The sequence below is a fragment of the Pipistrellus kuhlii genome, unplaced genomic scaffold, assembly GCF_014108245.1.
Source record: "Pipistrellus kuhlii isolate mPipKuh1 unplaced genomic scaffold, mPipKuh1.p scaffold_m20_p_8, whole genome shotgun sequence".
Classification (NCBI taxonomy): domain Eukaryota; kingdom Metazoa; phylum Chordata; class Mammalia; order Chiroptera; family Vespertilionidae; genus Pipistrellus; species Pipistrellus kuhlii.
Window position 1 is genome coordinate 67,899,974 of NW_023425584.1, and position 23,262 is coordinate 67,923,235.

Sequence of the window (23,262 nt, forward strand, 5' to 3'; positions counted from 1 at the left end):
ATTGCTATCTCAAGCCAAGAGATGCATCCAGCATTTTACATTTGGAAGAAACAATAAAGATAATTAAATCCAACCTCTTCGTAACAGTAGAAATGGTTTTGGAAGCAAGTTCACCTGATTTCCCATGTCCTGCCTTTTACTACAGCTCATTTATTACTCAGAATCATGGTCACCTGAAGAATGTATCAGGCAGTGTTCCTAATTATATAGCCTTTATTACTAAACAATAAGAGAAATCGCTTAGATTTCACATGTAAAGATCAATCGATATGAATGTATTGGAATGATTAGAGGGTGAGGGTTTTAAAGAAAAATACACCTCTAAAAATGTAACTTCTTCTACCTTGGGATAGAGATGGGAATAGTCCTGTCTTCTGAGCTTTTGGGGCATTACCTTAGAACTTCAGGCTGCAGCTTCCCGGTTGGGATTACCAGAGACTGGCATCGCCACCGAGGGGAACAGGAAGCGAGGCCGAATCCAGGGAGCCAGGCAGAGTGCCCAGGCACAAGCCGAGGAGGACAGACACCCACGACCTCAGCTCTCCCCGCTGCCCCACATCCCAGGCTCCCGTCTGCCAAACTTTGTGAGAAGTTCTAAGTGTGAAGCCCCCAAACGAGGGCCAGCGCTCGCTCTGGAGGGTGGCAGCAAGGACTATGGGGAAGCAGCGTCCTGGAGAGGAGAGGTCCTGGGGACGGCGCGTCTGGGTCCGGGAGCACCTGAGAGCACCCACTAGCTCCAGCCTCAGGACGGCCTGCACCTGACAGGGTGGCGCGGCGGGGCTCCGGACAGCCGCCGCTCACTCCGGCGCCGGGGACCGCGGGGCTCAGCACCCGCACCCGCAGACCCCGGCCCGCCGCCCCTGCCCCCCGCGTCCGCGCACCCCAGCCCGCGCCTGCACCGGCTCTCCCCCATCCCAGCCCCGCTCCGGGGGACTGGCTCGCCTGCACGAGCCTGCAATCCCCGGGCACCGGCTCCCCACACCCGGCTCCCCGGAGCCCCGCAGCGACTGGGGACGCGGAGAAGGGAACGCAGACAAAAGAGTTTTAAAACAGACTCGCCCCCAACAGACCTGGTGGCTCCAGCTCGACATGGAAGCAGCTTAAGACGGTCCCGTTTGCACAACTAATAAAAGACTCCACACATCGCCCCCAACCCCAGCCCTTACCTGGTTACAGCTCCCGGGGGAGCGGCCTCCGCTGCCGGGGAGGGCGCGACCTGAGCCCTGGCTGCGGCCCGCAGGAGGGGCTACGGCGGCGGCGGCGGCAGCGGCGGCGGGCCAGGGCCCCGCCCCCTGACGCCCCGCCCACGCGACCCCGCCCCCGGGTCGCCCCGCCCCTCCGCAGCCCCGCCCACACTTCCCAAACCTGTGGTGGCCCCGCGGCCCAGCCGCAGCTCCGTCACCTTCCGACGCGGGGACCACAGAGCCCGGTGCATTGTGGGAGGCCAGAGCCTAAAGCTGAGCCTGCGCTGACCCCTGGCGGACACAGCCGCAAAGGGCGCCCTGGCCCCGCGGATGGGGAATGTGCAGGAGCTGGGAGAGTCCCCGCTGAGAGGGGAAGGTGGACTGCCCGCTTAGGGCGACCGCAGGAAGCCAGCATTGGTTGCAAAAAGCTCTATCTCAGTAAGATAGAAACCTAAGCCAGGTGCTTTAAAAATGCCTGGGGCCACATAAGTATAAAATTAAAGCAACCTTGAAGACGAGGGAAAGCTTTTTAAACTAGAGGGGGGAAACAACTTTTAAAATGGTGAGACTGAATGATGTCAAGATTATGGGGGAAATATGCACACTTACCTAGTTTTATTTCTGGTGAAACCACAGGCTCAATCTGTTAAAATGTAACATGTAACAGGAAGTACTACACTATGCAATCCAGGATTTTCTCTTCTGGATATATACCTGAAGGAAATAGTTCAAGAGAAGTAAAAATAAATAAATAAATAAATAAATAAATAAATAAATAAATAAATAAATAAATTATACAAAAATATTCATAGTGAAAATTAGAAAATAAGAAATGATTAATAATATATGAAAGGCACGTAAATAATGTCACTATTTAATAATATGTCACTATGGACCATTATCCCTATGTAGAAATATTTATATCAAATAAGATTAAAGAAAAAATACAACACAAGAAAGCACACAGCCAATGATTCCAAGTATATGAGAATATACGTGTTGACAAATGTAAAAAGAAACTTTGGAGCAATGTAAATAGTTTAGAGTTTAATGTGTCTTAAGAATATTTTACTGTATTTTATTTGTTATTGTTATTTTAAATCCTCACCCAAGAATATGTTTTTATTGATTTTTAGAAAGAGAGAGAGGGAGATGAAAGAGAGAGAGTGGGAGAAACATTAATACAAGAGAAAAATATCAATTGGTTGCCTCCCGGAGCCAACCGGAGATGGAACCCACTACCTAGGTATATGCCTTGACCAGGAATCAGGATTTGTGATTGGTGTATAGGATGAAGCTCCAACCAACTGAGGCAGGGCTTAAGATTTTTTTATTTTAATTAAATAGCTTTTCAAACATTTCTAAGTTGTTGGGACTATTTCTAATTTTGGATGGCATTGCAATATTTCAGTTTTCCTCTCTCTCGAAGTAATAAAAAAAATTTTTACCTAAAAAAAAGTTCTAAGGTTTTAGAGAATCATGACAGTTTTGCTTGTCAGCAAATGCTATGAGGCACAAAAGGAAAGTCTATTTATTGGACAGTGTATTAGTTTGCTAGAGCTGATGTAACAAAACACTGTAGACTGAGTAGCAAACAACAGAAATGTGTTGTCTCACAGTTCTGGAGGCTGGAAGGCTGAGATCAACATGTTGACAGGATTGGTTCCTCTTGAGCCATGGGAAGGAAAAACCTGTTTCAGGCTGCTCTCTTGGCTTGCAGACGGCCATTTTCATGTTCACATGGTGTTCTCCCTGTATTAGTGCCTGTGTCCAACTTTGTGAAAGGATACCGCCAGCATGGCTTTCAGGTTCAAAGGCTTGGAGAAAGAGCTGACATACAAATGATACACACAAGACGGGATTAATTTTGATTTTATGGGGGGAGGCCAGGGCAAACTCAACTATAGAATCTCCTTTTCCCAGCTGCTTTTATTTACTAGAATACACAATTGCCTTTTAGGAATGAAAACAGACATATCAATGGCAATGTTATAGTAAACAGTAAGACTATCGTATTTTCGGGGTGTTTGCTTTAGGCCATTGAGTCAGCAGTAGGTAATACAATGCAAATTCACCCTGTGAACTTCCAAGGAGCCACTCCGCCTTCTGGTGCACTCCTCGCATTCATATTAATAACTGTTGATCTTGGTTTCTGGCACAATTTCCTTCCTTTATAAAAACACCAATCATGTTGGATTAGGGGGCACCCTACTCCAGTATGACCTCATCTTAACGAATTACATCGGAAATGATCCTGTCTCCAAATAAGGTCACATTCTGAGGCATAAGGGGTTAGGACTTCAACCCATGAATTTTTGGAGAAGCAACGGTTCAACCTATACCGGAGAACAAGAGCTTGGGATTCAAAGTGTAATCTTATGAAAATTGCACCCCCCAGATGACAAAGATAATAATCATGTACATTATGTAATCTCAAATGCATCAGAACACTAACAACTTAAACCCAGTAAAACCAAAACTGATGGGCTTCTGGTCAAGATGGCAGCATAGGTAAATGTGGTACTTGCCTCCTCCCACAACCACATCAAAATTACAACTGAACGGCAGAACAACCATCATTCAGAACCCGCCTGAAATCTGGCTGAATGGAAGTCCTACAACTAGGGAATTCAAGAAGCAGCCACATTGAGACTGAGCTCAGAGAAGACAACGAACTCTCTAAGGTCACAGAGACAATCTACAGAGGAGCCAGGTGCCCACCTCGCTCTGTTTCCAGAGGCTCTGATCATGCCCTCAACAGGCCTCAATCTTTTCAAACCCTGCTACGTTTCAATGGTGAAAATACTATCATTTCCTAAATTGTTTTGGGGTGATGTTGGATATTTCCTTATGTTTGCCAAATTGAGTACAACTTTCTTTTTTTCTGTTCTTTAACACCTTTCCCGCCTTTCCAGTTGAAACCAGGGATGTCAGTGAGATAAGATAGAGGCTTCCTATGAGTCAGATATCTGTGTCTACATCTGATGTGTCTGGCCTCGTGCAGGAAGAGCTGAAAAGACATGCCCAAATACTTGGAGGCAGAGAGGCGTCTTTTGCATTTAAACGTGGAACATGGGCAGAGCGGACGTGGGTTGAGAATTATAGGCAGGATCCCTGTCATTATAATAGAAGGCACACAAATGCCCTCCCGCTGGAGAGCTCAGCTTTAGTTCAAGAGGCTGATCAGAGCCCTCTCAGCTTGGGGTGGGTGCCCTACAAGGGTGAAATCCAGTTTTCTGGAACTGAGCCAGCCTCTCCCAATTAGCCCTGCCATGTGGGTGAGAGAGAAGCTTGGAATCTTCACTGAGCCTTACCTCCTCACTTTGGAGGTGACAGGGACCCAGAGAATCTCTGGGAGAAAGGAGGCCTTCCTAACACGTTTGAAGGAACCAGAAGCCCAGTCAGCAGTGTACTGGTGAAACCACCACTGGCTCTCCAGAAAGAAAAGCTGTGCCCTGTGGTGTATGCCCATTTCTGTGGTGTAAATACTCCCAGCATTAGCTGACTTCAAACCACCACAAGAGGTCATTGGGGACAGAGTTGGGGCTGCAGCACATCTTCAAGCCCAGGTAATCGCTTAACAGTCCAAGTGGGAGGGCTGTGGGCAGGAAGCCATATCTGGGAGCACCCAGTGAGAATCAGACAGAAGGGGCAGAAGCAGAACCTCCCTCTGGATAGCAGTGTGCAGAGGGCATGGCAGTGGGGTAACCCAGGCAGAATTAGGGTCCACACACAGCCTCCGGGGCAGTGGAGATGGGGATTGGGCAAGAGGAAGTGAATTCTTCCAGAGGCAACAGAAGCTTGTCCAGCCTGAGTAAGACTACAGGTAGGTAGCTTCAGCACACAGGTGAGGCAATCAGAATGTTTCTCAAACTGGATGGAAACACTGCTCTTTCATGTCCCTTATTGGGACATCCTCCCAAGAATAGAGATTCTCCTGAGAAGACCTTGCCTGGAAGAGAGACATTCAGATTAGAGTTTCCAGGGTTCACGCACATGATTCTTGTCACTGAGCTAAATCCCACATGGGCTCTGTCCCAGGTAGGGACATGGGTCAGGCTGAGCACACTGGAGAACACACATGGGCTCCTGTTAGAACAGGTAAGGCTTGTGCAAAGGCAGGAAACAAAACCAAGACAAGTTGGTGCATCTCCTGTGACTTAAACAGGTTATACATGCCCTAATAAATGGTGAAGGTAGTCCCCCCTTATGCATGGAGGATACATTCTAAGACCCCCAAATAGATGCCTGAAATCACATATAGTTCTAAACTATAAACTATAAACCCTGTATACATTATGGTTTTTTTTTCCTGGACAGACATATCTATGATACAGTTTAATTTATAAAATGGGCACAATAAAGAGACCAGGAATAATAACTAATAATAAAATAGAACAATTATAGCAATATATATAATAAAAGTTATTGTATTGTACTTACTTTTTTTTTTTTTAACCCTCACTCCAGGATATGTTTTTATTGATTTTAGGGAGAGAGAGAGAAACATTGATGTGTGAGAGAAACATCAATTGGTTGCCTCACTATGGATTGAATCCCCAATCTGGGTACTATGTTCTCTGACCAGGAATCGAACCCACAACCTTTTAGTGTAAGATGACACTCCATCCAACTGAGCCACCCAGCCAGATAAAGACAAGGTGGGATAGTGGGATGCCCGCATGCAATTTTATTCCATGTGCTTTTAAATGAGCATAAGTGACATAGCATACTGAATGCAAACAATGCTGTTCAATCAAGCATATGTTAAACACCATGATCTGACTTTGGTCAAACCCAGCTCATTGCTGTTATTCTGCTTCCTAAGAAATAGTCACTGAAAAGCTCTTTGATTTTCTGCCCCTGCCCCAAAGCTTTGAGGCCTTGTATTGAATTCTGTCAGCATGTACTGGGAAGTTGTAAGATAGTCCAATTTGTACACTCTGAAGTCCCCGTATGACTCTGGTCAAAGGCTATCCCCAAGCAACATTAGAAAGTAAACAGCCGGCATCTTCTTCCTGTGTCTTTTCCTTCCAGACACTGGGTAGGAATCAATAAGGGTAGAATTTTTAGGCATGAGTGGAAAAGGAAATTTTCGAATGTGGCAACCTTGCCAGTCCTCCAATCACACCATCAGGACACACCACATACTCAGCTTGGCTGAAAGGCCAGTCCTACCTGGACAGGTCCTCTCGGACGGAGGCACTCTGACAGGAGTTGGGCTTTGAAAGATTGTCCTGCTTCCTGGAGTTGAGCTAACTAGGCATCTTGTGCTATCTCGATACAGCCTGAGTAAAAAGCGTTTGAGATGAGAAAGTGGATGTGGCTAAAAGAAGGAAGCAGAAGGGTACCTTGGGAATAAGCCTGGAAATCAATTACCTCTTCCCCTCAATTTCCTCCGCTAGTGAGAGAAACCACAGCAAGTTCTAAGATAAATGCTGAGGAGCCACTAGAGAGTGTGGTCACTGGGTCATTCGTGGGAGCCCTCATGTATTCCTAGGTCCCTCTCCGTATCTCAGTCCACACTGGGTGTGTGACTGGTGATGAATTCACTTAGAAAGGAAAGCTCTAAGGCAGTGGTCGGCAAACTCATTAATCAACAGAGCCAAATATCAGCAGTACAACAATGGAAATTTCTTTTGAGAGCCAAATGTTTTAAACTTAACACTTCTGACACCACATCTTCAAAATAGACTTGCCCAGGCTGTGGTATTTTGTGGAAGAGCCACACTCAAGGGGCCAAAGAGCTGCATGTAGCTCGAGAGCCACAGTTTGCCGACCACGGCTCTAAGGCATTCAGATATTAGCCTTGTGCAGAAATTTTGAAGAGCATAAGATTTGCTTTTTACTTCTGACTGCCTCTCCTTCCTCTCTGTGGGGCTTCGTCTCCCTGTCTCAGTTACTGACTCTTTTAAAAATATATATATATTTTATCGATATTTTTACAGAGAGGAAGGGACAGGGATAGAAAGTTAGAAACATCGATGAGAAACATCGATGAGCTGTCTCCTGCACACCCCCTACTAGGGATGTGCCCACAACCAAGTTATATGCCGTTGACCGGAAACGAACCTGGGACCTTTCAGTCCGCAGGCTGACGCTCTATCCACTGAGCCAAACCGGTTTCGGCCCAATGTAATATTTTTAAAAATCCAAAAGATGGATAAAGATATATCATGCTAACACTAATCTAGAGAACACTAGAGTAGTTATTTGACTTTCAGGCAAAATGGACTTTGGACTTTGGAGCAAGGAAAATTATCAGGGATAAAGAGGAGCATTATATAATGATAAACATATTGATAAAATGGTCAGTTCCTCAAGAACACATAATAATCCTTAATGTTTATACACTTAACAACAAAGTGTCAAAGTACGAGGCAAAATTGATAGAAATGCAAAGAGAAATCAATGAATCCACCATTGTAGTTTAACAGCTCTCTATCAGCAATGGACAGATGCAGCAGACAGAAAATCAATAGGATATAGTTGATCTCAATAATACCATCAATCAACCAAATATAATTGACATCTATTGACTATTTCACTCAACAATAGAATATACATTCTCCTCAAGCTCACACATCAAGTAGTCACCACAATAGACCATAGACCACATTCTGGGCCATAAACACATCTTAACAATTAAAAAAATTGAAACCATATAAAGTATTCTTTCGAAGCACGATAAAATTAAACTAGAAATTATAACAAAAAGGTAGCTGGAAAATTAAAAAATATTTGGAGGTTATACAACACACTTTTAAATAATACATAGGTTGAAGAAGTCTTAAGAGAAATTTGAAAATACTTTTAACTAAATGAAAGTGAACATAAAACTTACAGAATTTATAGAAACCAGTAATAGAGGGAATTTATAATATCAAAGGCATATTTTAGAAAAGAAAAAAGATTAAAACCAGTAATATAAGCTTCCACCTTAGGAAATCCAAAAAGAAGAGCAAATTAAATCCAAAGTAAGCAGTAGAGATGTCAAAAATTAGAGCAGAAATCAATGAAACTGAAGACAGGAAATAAATAGAGAAAACAAAACCAAAAGCTGATTTGTTTTTATTGTTTGGTTTTGTTCTTTATTTTACTTCTTAGAAAACTTTCTTTTCTATGTTTGTTTTCTTAAATAGAACCAAAAGCTGATTTTAAACCAATCAATAAGGAGAGCTGACTTTGGGTGGTGGTGGGCACATGATACAATATACAGATCTTGCAACGTAGAAACCCACTCCTGAAACCTATATGTTCATGTTGACCAATGTCACCCCATTAAATTTAATAAATTAAAAAAAAAAACCACAAAAATCAATAAAATGGATACATCTCTGGTCAGGATAACTGAGAAGAAGAAGAAGAAGAAGAAGAAGAAGAAGAAGAAGAAGAAGAAGAAGAAGAAGAAGAAGAAGAAGAAGAACCAGCAGCAGCAGCAGCACACGCAAAAAAAAACCATGAATATTGATCCTAGGGAAATTAAAAAGATAATAAAAAATATTATGCCCTAGAGTGCCTAAAATATTAGGGCCTAGCCAGTTTGGCTCGGTGGATAGAGCATCGGCCTGCGGACTGAAGGATCCCAGGTTTGATTCTGCCCAAGAGCACATGCATGGGTTGTGGGCTCAATCCCCAGCAGGGAGTGTGCAGGAGGCAGCTGATCAATGATTCTCTCTCATCATTGATGTTTCTATCTCTTTATTCCTCTCCCTTCCTCTCTAAAAGTCAATAAAAATATATTTTTAAAAAAATATTGCGAATAATTCTATGCCCAGAAGTTTTTTGACAACTTAGATGAAATGGATCAATTCTTTGAAAGACCCAAGTCTTTCTGTCAAACTCAGATGATTTGTTTCTCACACAAGGAGAAACAAATTGAATCAATAATTAATATCCTTCTAAAACTGAAAGCACCAGGCTCAGATTGGTTTCATGGTAACTTCTAATACACATTTAAGGAAGAAATGATATTTATTCTCTACCATCCCTTCCAGAATACAGTCAAAGGGAACACTTCCCAATTCATTCTGTGAGTACCTCATTATCCTACTACCCAAATCAGCAACAACATTCCAGGAAAGGAAAACTACAAACCAATATCTCTCATGCTTAAAAAAAAAAAAAATCCTTAGCAAATTATTAGCAAATTGAATCTAACAACATATAAACCCAACATATGAATCCAACACCATGACCGAGAGGTATTTACCTTAGGGATACACAGCTACTTCAACATTCAAAAGTCACTGTAACCCAGCACATCAACAGGCTAAAGAAGAAAAATCATAGGATCATATCAATAGATGCAGAAAAGTACTTGACGCAATCCAACCCTCATTCATGATTTTTAAAAATTCATGATGTCCCTGCTTTAAAAAATTAATAAGAAAATAAATTTCCCATGGGTAAATATTTGGTCAAGAATCCTGAGAGCAGACTCTCCTTGCTAGAGTTCTCAAACATGTCATACATGGACAACTATCACAAGGGTATATAATATGAGATTAAAACCCCAAATAACTTTTGCATTCAAGATAGGTTTTGACCCAAACATCACACCACTAGGCTGGCGCTGCTTCTCCTCTGTGCCATCAGAATGCTCTTCTGGACCCAGGCAGGCAACCTCAATGGAGAAAGAGCCCTTTGCCCTTTGCCAAGCCTAAAGGAAGGGTGATCCCGGAATGCCAAGCCTGTGCGCTCACAATGGAGGCTGGACGATGAGGGCTGGGGTGACAGGGGCGCCTTCTGCTGCTAGACGTGAACAGAATCACTTCTGTATTTAACCCTGCGTCTCCTTTGACATTCCTGTGGCAAGCTTCATCTTCAAAGCATAAAGGGCTTAGAATATGAGAAGTCTTTTCCAGACACAAAGGAAGGAAGAAATCAGAAGCTGTACCCAAGGGCAACAGGAAAGCTATGACAGTATCCTTTCTGTCTTTAAGTGGCCTTTCACTTCTGGGGTCAGGGTGACAAATCCCTTTGTGCCAGACATTCCAAAAATGAGGCCATTATCCCCTCTCCTCACGCAGGGGTGACTGTCACCCGCTGGCCTTTCAGTACAGGATGATACAAAACTCTCGCTCAGATAACAGAAAGACTAGCCCCGTTTAAATGCCCTTAGAATCCAGACTATGAGAAGGACATGAGACCATAAAAATAACATTTTTCATGTCCCATTTCTTCAACGAAAAAACCCTGGCTCAGAGAGGCGAAAAGATGGCTGGAGGACACAAGACAGGAGAGGCGATACGGGATAATAGGATCAAACGGCTCGGGGCTTGATGCCCAAATGTGAAGCAGTCATTTTTTTTATCAACCTGTTTCTTCATCTGCAAAGTGGGGATAACATAATATCAATGCAGAAAAGTACTTGACAAAATCCAAACTCATTCATGATTTTAAAAATTCTTGTTGAACCTGTTTTTAAAGATTAATAAGAAAATAAATTTCCCCTGGGTAAATATTTCGCAGGGTTGGTGTGGAAATGAAGATAGGTAACTTGCAAAGCATAGTTCTTGCCACACAAAAGTGCTTAATAACTCTATTATTTTCTTTTGTCTTCCAGGTCAGAGCCAACACTCATACCTGGGCTGGGGAATCCTCTTTCCTCTGGTCCAAAGGACAGCCACAGACGGCGTCTCTGCAGGGATGAGGTCAAATCGGGGATGAAAGGGGCCCCTGGGTGTGCACAGTGGCTCTGTGGTTCTGCCGTCCAGCACAGGAGACACTGAAGTGGGCTTTGTTTCTGCCTCTGTCACTGAGAAGCATGAAAACCTAGATCCGCTTATAGTTCCATTTTTCATCTGAGAAATAGGGCAAAGGTCATAAAAAACTGATATTGTCTGGTATTCTGGAAGCTCTCCCAACTGTTACATCCAATGAACTTTGCTTAATCGGTGTTTTTGTCTACATTTGTTGGGGTCAGGGTAACGAATCAAAACTCAGTGAATGTAATCCACTCAAAGTGTGTGTGTGTGTGTGTGTGTGTGTGTGTGTGTGTGTGTGTGTGTGAGATTGGGAATGAGGGGAGTTTAGTGAGAATGCAAATTAACAAAGATGGGAAGTTCGTCCTGGTTCTATTGATAAATGGAAAATGATCAAGGTGCCAAAACCGGTTTGGCTTGAGCATCGGCCTGAGGACTGAAGGGACCCAGGTTTGATTCTGGTCAAGGGCATGTACCTTGGTTGCGGGCACATCCCCAGTGGGGGGTGTGCAGGAGGCAGCTGATCGATGTTTCTCTCTCATTGATGTTTCTAACTCTCTATCGCTCTCCCTTCCTCTCTGTAAAAAAAGTAATAAAAAAATATATTTTTTTAAAAAAATGATCAAGGTCCTCAGGTCCCCATATTTGCAGAAAGAAACCCAGTAAGCTAAGAAAAGGTGGCTGAATGAGTTTGAGAGAGTAAGGTTCCAGGGATTTAGGAAGAGAAAAAAATGTTGCCCTAGCCAGTTTGGCTCAGTAGATAGAGCATTGGCCTGTGGACCAAAGGGTCCTGGGTTCAATTCTAGTCAAGGGCATATACCTCGGTTGCAGGCTATTTTCCAGCCTGGGCCCTGGTCAGGGTACATTCAGGAGACAACCAATCAATATGTTTCTTCCACGTGGATCTTTCTCCCTTCATACGCTTTAAAAATGTTAAAATATCCTCAGGTGAGGATTAAGAATGTTGACAGAAGAAGATTGAGGCAATGGCAATCAACAAAGAGCATTAGGAAATTTTCTCTATGGCTCCTCAAATCTATATTTTTCAGCCCTGACCTCTGCCCAAGACCTCTATAATACTTGGAATGTTTCTGTGCCTCAGATACACCCACTGGGTCCTGCCTCAGAGCCTTTGGAGGAGCCATGTCTCTGCCTGGAATGCGCTGCCCTCAGATCTTTTCATGATGGGCTCCTTCAGAGCTCAGCTATTTTTCTTTCTTTCTTTTTAAATATATTTTTACTAGAGGCCTGTTGCACCAATTTTCGTGCAATAGGCCTTCCTTCCCTTGGCTGCTGGCACTGGTTTTCCTCTGGCACCTGGGACCCAGGCCTTCACTCTGGCTACCGCCTTCTGTCTTCACTCCAGCCAGAGCCTTCAGTGTTCTCTGCTCTGGCCAGAGCACCACTCCTGTAGCTCCCTCTGTCCCGCAACCTTCCCTTCATAGCAGGCATCCTGCCCCCACCCAGCCTCTCCATGCCTGCATATGCAAATTAACCCATCTTTGTTGGGTTAATTTGCATACTCACTCCTGATTGGTTGGTGGGTGCCACAGAGGTATGTTCAATTTACATATTTCTCTTTTATTAGTGTAGATTGATTTCAGAGAGGAAGGGTGTGGGAGAGAGAGAAACATCAGTGATGAGAGAATCATTGATTGGCTGCTTCCAGCACACCCCACACTGGGGATCAAGCCCACAACCTGGACATGTGCCCTGACCAGGAATCAAACCATGAACTCCTAGTTCATAGGTTGATGCTCAACCACTGAGCCACACCAGCTCATTGAGCTCAGCTTAATGTCACCATCTCAGATGACCCTTATAAGAAGGCAACCATTCACTCACTATCATGTCACTTTATTTTAATTCTCTGTGCAGCTCTTCTCACTCATTGAAGTTTTCTTGTTTTATTTCTTTAGTTACTATCTGTCTTGCTCCACTAGAGGGGAAGCTCCAGGACACAGCAGGGATCTTTTCAATCTACTTTATTTACTGTATCTTAGTGCCCAGAAATAGGCAATCACAAATATTTGTTGATGGGATAGAAGAAGGAATGAACTCTAAGCCACCAAAAGTGAAGTAAAGAGCATTGTTTGAGGGGGGGTGTTCATTTTAATTGAATCTCCAGATTGTCTCAAATGCCGATGTTCAGAAGCTCACCAGGTAGCCATTCAGGAATGAGGAGAGAGCAAGCAAGAATCCCAATTGGCTCGGTGTCTTTACCAGGAGACGTCTGGAAATGGAGTTCTCTGTGTCTTTCTATAATGAGATGAGCTCAAGTATCTGTTCTAAGACAGTTAAATTGTGTTCCAATTTAAATTGTGCTATGGTTTTTTTGTTGTTGTTTTTTTTTTAGGTAAAAAAAAAGACCATAGCACTTGCAAAGCAGATGCTCTCTGCTTTGCAAGTGCTATGGACTTTTTTTAATCTAAGTCCATCTGGATGGGTGTGGCTGTCTCTAGCTGGGGCTTAGCAGTTGCTAAGAAGGATCAATTAGCTGTAGCAGATGTGAAAATTTGCCTTTACTTGGGCTTTCTCCTGCCCCATCCCACTCTCTACCTACAGAAATCCTATTTCTTCATCTTTAAGGCACAGCTAATATGTAATACTACAGCTTCTGAGAAATTTGTGACAGCCTCCAGTTGAGATTAGCCTATAAACCCATATATTATCTTTTTTTCAAAAAAAAGCAGCTTTAAAATAAAATAAAAAACACAACTTTTTTATTGATTTTAGAGAGGAAGCGTGAGAGAGAGAGAGAGAGAGAGAGAGAGAGAGAGAGAGAGAGAGAGAGAGAGAGAGAGAGAGAGAGAGAGAGAGAGAGAGAGAGAGAGAGAGAGAAAGAGAGAGAGAAACATGATGAGAGAGAATCATTGATTGGCTGCCTCCTGTACACCCCCTACCAGGAATTGAGCCCACAACCTAGGCATGTGCCCCAACTGGGAATCAAACCATGAACTTCTGGTTCACATGTTGACGCTCAACCACTGAACTATACCAACTAGACTATTCCTTTTTTAATTTACCCTTTATTGTAATTACACTTATATGCCTAGAGTTACACTTAAAGAATGTTAAGTTCATTGAAGGAGGAATCATACCATTCACTTTTTTCATCTCCTCTCAACAACTTTCACATTTCTGCAGAGGCGGTACTCGGTAAGTGTTAGTGAAATGAATAAACCAGTAAGAGAGGGCAGAGCTACTCCTACTCAGCTAAACACTATGTTATGACTGAAGAAAACAGGGAGGAGCAGGGATCTTAAATTCTGGCAGCTTTTACATATGTTCACGGCTACCTGGTCTCCTCTCGGCTTGGGGAGACTGAAAAGGTAAACCGAAGCCTTGCTGAGATTTGCTCAGGAAACCCCCAATAGGCACCCAAGGTAAAGGATGTCCAGTCATCCTAAAGGCTGAAGATTAACAGTTTTGAGTATGTAAAACAGAGTTTATTCTTATATTGTTATTTATTAATCATTGTATTATTTTTCAGATGGGCTGTGGGTTTGATCTCCAGTCGGGGATTGGGGCCTCTGCAGGATGTCACACATTGATGTTTCTCTCTCTCTTTCTCCATTCCTCTCTCTCTAGAATCAATGAAAATATCCTTGGGTAAAGATTTTAAAAAATTGTAACCTCTTTATAAAGCATTGTCTTCTCCATTTTATTTCTTTTGTGGTAAGTTAGAAAATATTCAATACTGAAGAGCTATTGATATCTGAAAACAGCCAGAGTCCTCTCTACCACCCGCATTTCCCAGACCTCCACATTCTGTAGCTAAGTCTTCATTTTCTGTTCTGGACCCCTCCTTTTTCTTTTCTTCCTTTCTTTGTTTCTTTCCTTTACCATTTCCTTATCTCCCTCAGTACTTCCCATTTCTGGCAACTTACCAGGTCTCCTATAAACAGATAGGAATCTCTGTGGTGGCTTCTTCACCCTTCAAGGCACTTTGGATGAAAGCAACCAGAGGTCAGTAGGTTTGGTACCTACTAAGGCTGAACACACATACACCCTCGGCCTCAGTCATCCTACTCTTGGTACATACAATAGAGAAATGAGTGTCTACCCAAGACATGTACAAAAATGTTCACAGCAGCTTTAACAACCCAAAGCTGGAAACAACCAAATGCCCACCAACAACAAAATGGATAAAGTGTGATATATCACATAATGGAATGCTACACAGCAAAGATAAGCAATGGATTATTCTATATATAGAACACTATACATGGATGAACCTCAAAGGCAATGATGAAAAAGGAACCCAAACACACACATCCCTGTCTTTCTATTTCTCCATATGTACAAGTCAAACAGGCAAAGCTAATCTATAGTGATATCAGACTGGAAAAGTGGTTACCTTTGTGGGGGAGATACTGACTGGGAGAGAGCATAAGAGATTCTATCTTATATGGTTTCCAGTGCCCTGGCCAGTGTGGCTCAGTTGGTTGGACATTGTCCCATGCACCGAGAGGTTGCTGGTTCAATTCCAGGCAGGGCACATGCCCAGATTGTAGGTTAGATCCCCAGTAGGGGGTGTGCAGGAGGCAGCCGATCAATATTTGTCTCTCTACCTCTCCCTTTCTCTCTCTAAAATCAGTAAAAACATACCATATATATATCAATATATGGTATGCAGTTACATGATCCTGATATACATGTAAAAAGCTGTCAGGATTAATGCACTTTTAAGTTATACCTCAGTTAAAACATCAGAAAATGTATTAAATTTTAAAAATAAAGTCACCCATGTGTCACTGCGAATTCCAAAGCAGGAAACAAGCTGTGCCCCCCGCTACTCCCCATGTTCCAGTGCGCCTGCCTCCTCTGCGTCGGTGCCAGGATGGCATATGATGGAGCTGTGAGCACAGGATGTGAGGAAATGTGCAAAGCAAGCAGACAGCACGGCAGATGGAGGCATACTCACCTTGCGAGAGGAAGCAGTCCAGCCGCTTCCTTTTGCGGCTTCCTTAGCTTCGGATCTGGAAGATGAGCGTATGCCCTGTGATAGATGGTGGAATAAACGGTTTCTCCCCGACTTCACCCTCACATTCAACCTCAGAGTCAAGGGACATTCTCCCTTAAAGCTCCTATACCCATGCTCTCATTTCTCCTGGTTTCATTTGCCAAGGGCATGTGGTACAGTACCCATCATGCCTCTGTTATCTCCCTTTCCCTCTTCATCACCTATTTTATCCTCTTCACACATCATTCTTCATGTTCTCCTTGTTATCTTTCTGCTTTTTCTACCTCTCTGTGACCCCCTCTCCCTTCCCAATCTTCTCACTCATTTCTTTCAACTAGAATGTAAAGAGAAAAATCTAAGGGTTTTCTACAGCATTCTGAATTACTTAATTTTTAAAAGGAACTTTGGAAAAAGCTAGATTTTGTTGTAGAAAACACCTTTCCCATTAAGGTAAACTCGTGTGTACATTACTACATAGAAATTGGATCCTCAGACAACATGGCTGTCACTCTAAAACAAACAAACAAACAAACAAACAAAAAAACACCCGTTGAAATCATAATATGGTGGGTTTCATGATTTCTTCTCAGGAAAACCACTTTCAGAAACACTGTTCTCTAGTTCTGAATAGATTTACGCAAAGTGAAATTTTTAAATGACCTCACTTTATATGCACATTAACTTACAGAGTGCCTAATAATAGAAAGGCAGTTCTGGGAGATTTGTTTCACTGATACTGTATGACCCACAGAGAGAGGAGCGGGAGGGGTGTGGGTGGAGGGAGGGCTGAAGCTTCCCTGGGGGAGGGCTAGATTGGACAAATGAAAGGAATGTGTGTAGAGTCTAGGCCAGTGAGGGCAGATGGAGCCAGGGCTGGACCGCAGGAGGCTGCCCATTGCCTCGCCTTCAATCCCATCCATAGTCCTTTTTATTTTTATTTACAGATCCTGCCTCGGGTTTATATGTCCAAATAGCACAGGAGGCCACACCAGTCCTTCCCTTCTCACATTAGCAGGCAGGGGCCTCTACTCTACAGCCTTCCTGGGGCCCTGGGCATGTCTGGGAGCCAGAGCCCGAGCTGGAGCCAGAGGTACTGTACCACATGTCCTTGGCGAATGAAACCAGGAGAAATGAGAGCATAGATACTGGAGCTTTAAGGAAGAATGTCCCTTTACTCTGAGGTTGAATGTGAGGGTGAAGTCGGAGAGAAACTGCAGCTTGGGTCTTGGTTTGAGCCTTGGCCTTTGGCCAGCAGGGCCTGAGATCCTGGGGCATGTGGGCACACGCACATTTTCCACGCTTGGGGTGAGTGATGAAGGCAAGTTGATTGAACTTACGGCTGACTGCTGCCCTTTGGGATCTTGGGCTTGACCTCCTTGGGCTTTATTTACAAAAGGGCTTTGATCCCTCGGCACGTGCGCTCATGGCCTTGGCGTTGTTGGCCTGCATCTTCTTCCAGCCCTTGTCCTTCTTGGCAAACTGCATGTTTCTCAGGAACTTGGGGTCCACTCCATGAAGAGACTTGCATTTTTGTGCTGAGGGTTTCTTGATACCATTTCTGTGCCATTTTTGGAACCGCTTGTGGGTGGTGTGATTCTTGGACGTGGCTGTGTTTGCACCCACGCCAGCAGCTCCCACAGCACCTGGGACCTGACGAGCTCAGACTCTCAGGCTTTAACCACCTGCCCGCCACTGGGACGTGAGGCATGACGTGGAGGGGTCAGGCCGCAGGGAGGAAGGAGAGGGTGCTCTCGTGGCAGCGGCTCAGCCTTTCCTCTGTTGTCCTGAAGAATGCAGTTCGGTCTCTAACAGTGCATACCAACTCTCCAAACCAGAACCACATGTGAGCCTCCCCCACACTCAGGAAGGCCAAGAGAAGCGGAAATATAATTCTACCCACCTCCCGCAGCCCATCAACTAGTATTTCTTACACCTATTTACTCTACCTCTTCCGCACAAGAAGTGCTGGGAATAGAACGTTCTCCATCTCACGTTTCCAGGAAGGAAGGGGTACTCTATGGAGACTGATGTCTAGGCAACGACAATGGTCTGCCTTTGATTCAGCCCTCCAGGGAGCTGCTGTGGGACCATTTAGACAACCCACAATAGGAATATTGAAAAAATCATGCCATGTAACCTGATTCTCAGTTCCCAAATCTTCAAAATCAGGTATGATAGTGCCCACCAGCAGGGCTGTTTTGAGGGCTTAGTGAGATTCAGTGCCAGGCTATGATGGGTGCTCAGTAAACATTGGTTCCTTCCTACTCCTGTCCCATATGCCTTAAAAAATGATGAGTTGGTAAGTTTATTTCCTCCAGATTACTTGACCAGCAACCAAGATATACTGGCCCATGCGGGCAAAGCCAACTTGGTTCAGGCCTGCTGACCCATCTGTCACTCCCCATTCTGTCAGGTTTGTGACAATATGGCACAGATGCTTTGATGTAGGAGCATTTTGATATGGCTTGAAACACCATCATTTTTTTTTTTTTTAACTATAAGAAACATTACTAAATACTGTGAGGATCAGTTTTAGGTGCAGACAGAGGGAAAGGCTGAATCTCATTTCTGAATCCTGGACACAGGGCCCTTACAGAGTGAGCTAAACCAGTGGTTGGCAAACTGTGGCTCGAGAGCCGGCGGCTTGCCGCTCTGTTGACTAATGAGTTTGCCGACCACTGAGCTAAACCAATGGTGGAGGCAGAGGCTAGAGACAGGAATTCACAACAGGCATTCATACTGTGTTTCCCGAAAATAAGACATCCTCCGAAAATAAGACCTAGCGCATGGAAAGATAAGACATCGCCTGAAAATAAGACCTAGCACAACTTTGGGAGAAAAAATTAATATGACACTGTCTTATTTTTGGGAAAACAGGGTACTAATTTTACTTGGATCCTCACCCAAGGGTATTTTTCCCCATTGATTTTTAGAGTGAAAGGGAGGGAAGAAGAGAGGAAGAGAGAAAGATGCACCTTGTTCAAAGCCAGGGATTGAACCTGCAACCCAGGTACATGCCCTGGACTGGAATCTAACGGGTGACTGGTAGGTCCTGAGGCCACACTCTAATCACTGAGCAAAAACAAGACAGGGCTTATCTGGATCTTAAGGGTGGAATTATGCCAGGATTAGACCAAAGATTCCAAATTCCAAGTACTCAGGAGCAGTTTTCTATCTCAAACAGAATCTCTGGCACAGAAGAGAGATGTCTGAGAAGATATGTGAGGGTGGAGAGCCCCTGAAAGAGAAGGAAGGACTAGTGGTCAATAGACTCAGGGGCACTTATCTGGGGTTGAAATCGAGAACAGATGACAACGTATTCAGGATGGAGAGAGTATGTGGGACAGAGAGGGTAGGAGAGGTGGAAAGATGTTATGGTGGAGAGAAACCTAAGGAGGATGAAGGTTGAAGAAAGGGAGAATGTTTGGGGGCAGAGAAAGGAAGGAGAAACAGGTGGAGTGGGAAATAAAGGAGAAGAGATTTTAGTGTATGGCATAAAAACTGTCCTTAGGCAAACAAGAGGCTCCCTCAACTTGGGTTATCACTTAATCTCTGAATGTCAAGGTAACATTTTGCAAATGGCTGTAGGTAAGAGGGGAAATGCTTCACCAGAGACCATGCCACTGGGACACGGTTTTTTGTTGTTGTTGTTGTTTTTTCTCCACATATGCACTGAACACAGGGATAGTGCAAGTACTGGGCTAATGGTACAGGTGCAGACACCAGAGAAGAGCCATTCTCATCTGACTCTGTGAGCTGCCCATGGGGTTCATTCTTCACAGGGATGGTCAGTCCCTTCATCTGAGGGTAATTGTTAAGGATAAGATGGCTATTACTCTATACGCCCTTATTTATTTGCCTATAAACTTCAGAAGCAAATCTCTGAAGTATTGAACTGATGATCTATAAAACTATATCTCAAATGATGCTGTGAATTGAGAATTTGTGAAGCTTGTGTAATACATTTCTCCTGAATTGGTGATTACAGCTCCAGGGCAAAGCAAAATATGGCTATTTCTCTCATGTAAGATTGAAATACCATTTCTGATTTTAAAGAGGTGGTATGATGCAGTGTTTAAGGGCATAGTTTTTGGAGCCAGCTGCCAAGTTCTAATCCTAGCTCTACCAATACTAAGGATGTAACCTTAGGAAATTGACCCACTCTTCAGATGGTTAGGGTTCTGGTGGCTCCACAGTTCGTCAGAGAAGAAATGGGTCAAAAGATAGCCCGATTGAAGGATAATCTCAGACAAGCAATCTGGCTGGAAAACATATAGCAAAAACAATTAAAAACTATCCAAGCTTCCCGCCTCAAGATAGAGACTTGATCCCAGTGAAGGACTTGGGATGCGGGTTTGGAGGGGGCGAGAAGAGTGTGTGTGCTGCCTTTACTTTGAAACTATGAATTGTAATTATTGAAGTAGCTTGGACCTGCAAGTGTTTCTTCAGGGGAAAAAAAAAAATGAGTCCGTTGCTTCTTTTAAAGGTTCCACTGCAGTGTATTTGTGCGGAAGGGCCTTGTCAGTTGGTAACTGGAAGGAAAATCGTCTTGTAAAAACTCGTTCTTTGGATGCCACATCCACCACTCAAACCAGATGCTTCTGGACATCTGGAGTGCAGCTGGCCAGCTGTGCAATAGTACAAGTGGGATGAAGAGTTCTCCCGTTCTAGGTGACCTCCACCTGTGCAGGTGCATAATTGAGGCCACATCACTTTCACACTGTAGTTACTTTTATTCATATACGTGTTCTTTGTAATGCTGTATTTTGTGGCATGAAATTCCACTGCTATTTACAAATGTAAAGTTTTGTTTGAAAGCATTGCTTTTAATTTCTAGTGTCCCTGCCTTGTTTCCAGGGGGGCGGGGGAAAGGCTATCTGTGGATTTCAGTCTATAAATTCATGACTAGCCTAAAAAAAATAAAACAAAAATCCTGGAATGTTAGTACATCAGAACATCAATACATGGGACTGCAATCTATAATCTTGAGTGTCAAAGATCTGCTCTACTTGTTGAGATCAGTTAAGGAGAGTCTCACATTGCTCAGATGGCTGTCAGACCATCCTATTTGTTTCTGCCTCTCTGCAGCCAACTGTTCTGACAGCCCTGCAAGCTACTGAAAATGAATCCTGTTCATGGATTCAAATTTCATTAGGGTTTCTGCTTTTCAGCTTACTTTCCTCATCCACACAGTATGCCACCCCAAAATGTGACACTAGGGAGAGCAATTATGCTCCAGATGTCTAAGTAGATCAAGGTCAGTAAACTATGTTCTCACTCACAGTTGTGGGTTCATAGACGCAAAAATCAATTATTACAGATAAGTTAAAAACTAGCCAAAAACTGCCTGTCATGAATTTTTTTTTTTAGAGTGAAATATAAAATATCTAACTTAGGGTGTTTTTAATAGTGTACTTACTGAACACTATTCAACACATGACAATTATTAGTATTCAGTTTCATAGTATGGCCAGTTTTCAGAAAGTAGCACAGGACAAAAAAAACAAAGAGAAGGGAAAAGAGAGAAGGCATGAGAGGATAAGTGGGAAAGACATCGGCGGGAGGAAGAAAGGTGATAATAGAATCTGAGAGGGGGAAAGGGAGGCAACGTCAAGAATGGTTCTTTGCTTTTTTTTCTCATCACACCCTCTGAGAAAATTAGAAACTACAGGGCTTTCCCCATAAAGTGGACATGTTTACATTATATTCAAGGGATCCATGAACTACTGGTTAAGAACTCCTGGTCCAAACAGGGCTACAGAAAAGCAGAAGCAAAGGGAAAGGTACAGAGAAACAGAAAGGTAGAGAGATGGATAGAAAGAGCCACAGGGGAAAAGGGGGGAGAGAAGGGATGACATCAGTTTCCACCCCTTCTCACCCAGACTAACTCTGGGCTAAACTTTGAAGATGAGCATTCCTCAGTGCTGTTTAATCTCCCCTCCCATCTTTTCTCTCATCCAAATGTACTGCACTCATTAAAAGGGAGCGGTATGGTCTTAATACTTACAGATACGAACCATTCTAGAGTAACACCAAGAGGGAATCCATGCAGCTGAGCTGTGTTAACAGGTCCTTCCCTTCTCGAGGCTCCTGTCTCTCCTTAGTTCAATGAAGGGATCCACATAGATAAAAACATTTTTCAGTCAATACGTGCCAGCTCAGAAGTTGTCCAGGGGTCAGGGGAAGTTCCTGGTGTTATAGATAGCAGCAGGAGTAGAGGTTGCCATGCAAGCTGAGGATTCTCTCCCTTCCAGTACCTGTGGGCTGTAGGAGCAGGGAAGGAAGGAAAGGTACCTTTTCTGGGGGAGGGAGGAATCTCCCTCTCTGCACTCATGTATAGTGTGGTCTTATGATGAAAGAATGTGCCTATCAATATTGCAACCATCAACCTAACGTATCTAAATCTGGTCTTTGCTCCAGGCCTCTTCCCTTTCCTTGGAGGAGTGTCAGTTGGGAGATAGACTAGGAAAACATTTTAAAGTTCAGCTCTATAAATTTCAACTTATTTTCCCACTTCAGTTTTAACTTCAAGTATATACACTTGTCTCTAGGGTTTTCATTCTAGAGTTCTTACCAAGAAATGAAGAGCTACAAGATTTCTCTTGTACTATTGGGGGTTTGAAGTGGGGATAATATCGATAAAAGAAATGAAGCCGAAACCGGTTTGGCTCAGTGGATAGATGCGGACTGAAAGGTCCCAGGTTCAATTCCGGTCAAGGGCATGTACCTTAGTTGCAGGCACATTCCCAGTAGGGGGTGTGCAGGAGGCAGCTGATGGATGTTTCTCTATCATCAATGTTTCTAACTCTCTATCCCTCTCTCTTCCTCTCTGTAAAAAATCAACAAGATAAATTTGAAAAAAAGAAAAAGAAGTGAAGTTTCTGGATTAGGCCGGCCCCTTTACAGGAATAGTGACTCCTGACATAATATTCTCAACCTCGTGTTGTTTTCTTAGGGGTTATATTTCATGAGCATCTGGGGGCTGGGGGTAAGAATTGCTCAAAAGAACAGAAGCTTTCATTTGGATGACTTAGAACAATGACTCCATTCAAGGGACCAGGGTGGGATGGGCAGGAGTAATGCAATTGAGGAAGAAAGGAATAGATCAAGTGTGAAAATTCTGTGCCAAACAGCCTCCACAAGCTTCCTTCCAGCTAATCTGACCCTTTTCAACAAGAAGCATGAACTAAATTGTTGCTTTGATGATCTTTCCACTTTTTTCCCACTGAGGTGAACATGGAAGCCGTATGGCATCTATTCATTTGCAGCCCTACAAGAGAAGGCTCTGGGCCAAACGTGAATAATGAGCTCTTCCCCTGGTGTCAGTCAACAAGTGATGCTCGTTAGTAAAGCTAACTCAAAACTGGCCCGTCACCTCCCTGGAGTTGTACTGTGCACACGAAGT

The 23,262-nt window shown here is 43.6% G+C and overlaps 1 protein-coding gene across 1 annotated transcript in view; it reads right to left on the reverse strand.

Moving 5' to 3' along the window:
- EXTL3 (exostosin like glycosyltransferase 3) overlaps positions 1-1,272 on the reverse strand; it is a 112,396-nt gene extending 111,124 nt beyond the window's left edge. Inside the window, exon 1 of the mRNA XM_036423528.2 lies at positions 1,167-1,272. The gene's annotated coding sequence lies outside the window, so the exon portion shown is untranslated. The remainder of the gene's footprint in view (positions 1-1,166) is intronic.
- Positions 1,273-23,262: the final 21,990 nt, after the last annotated feature.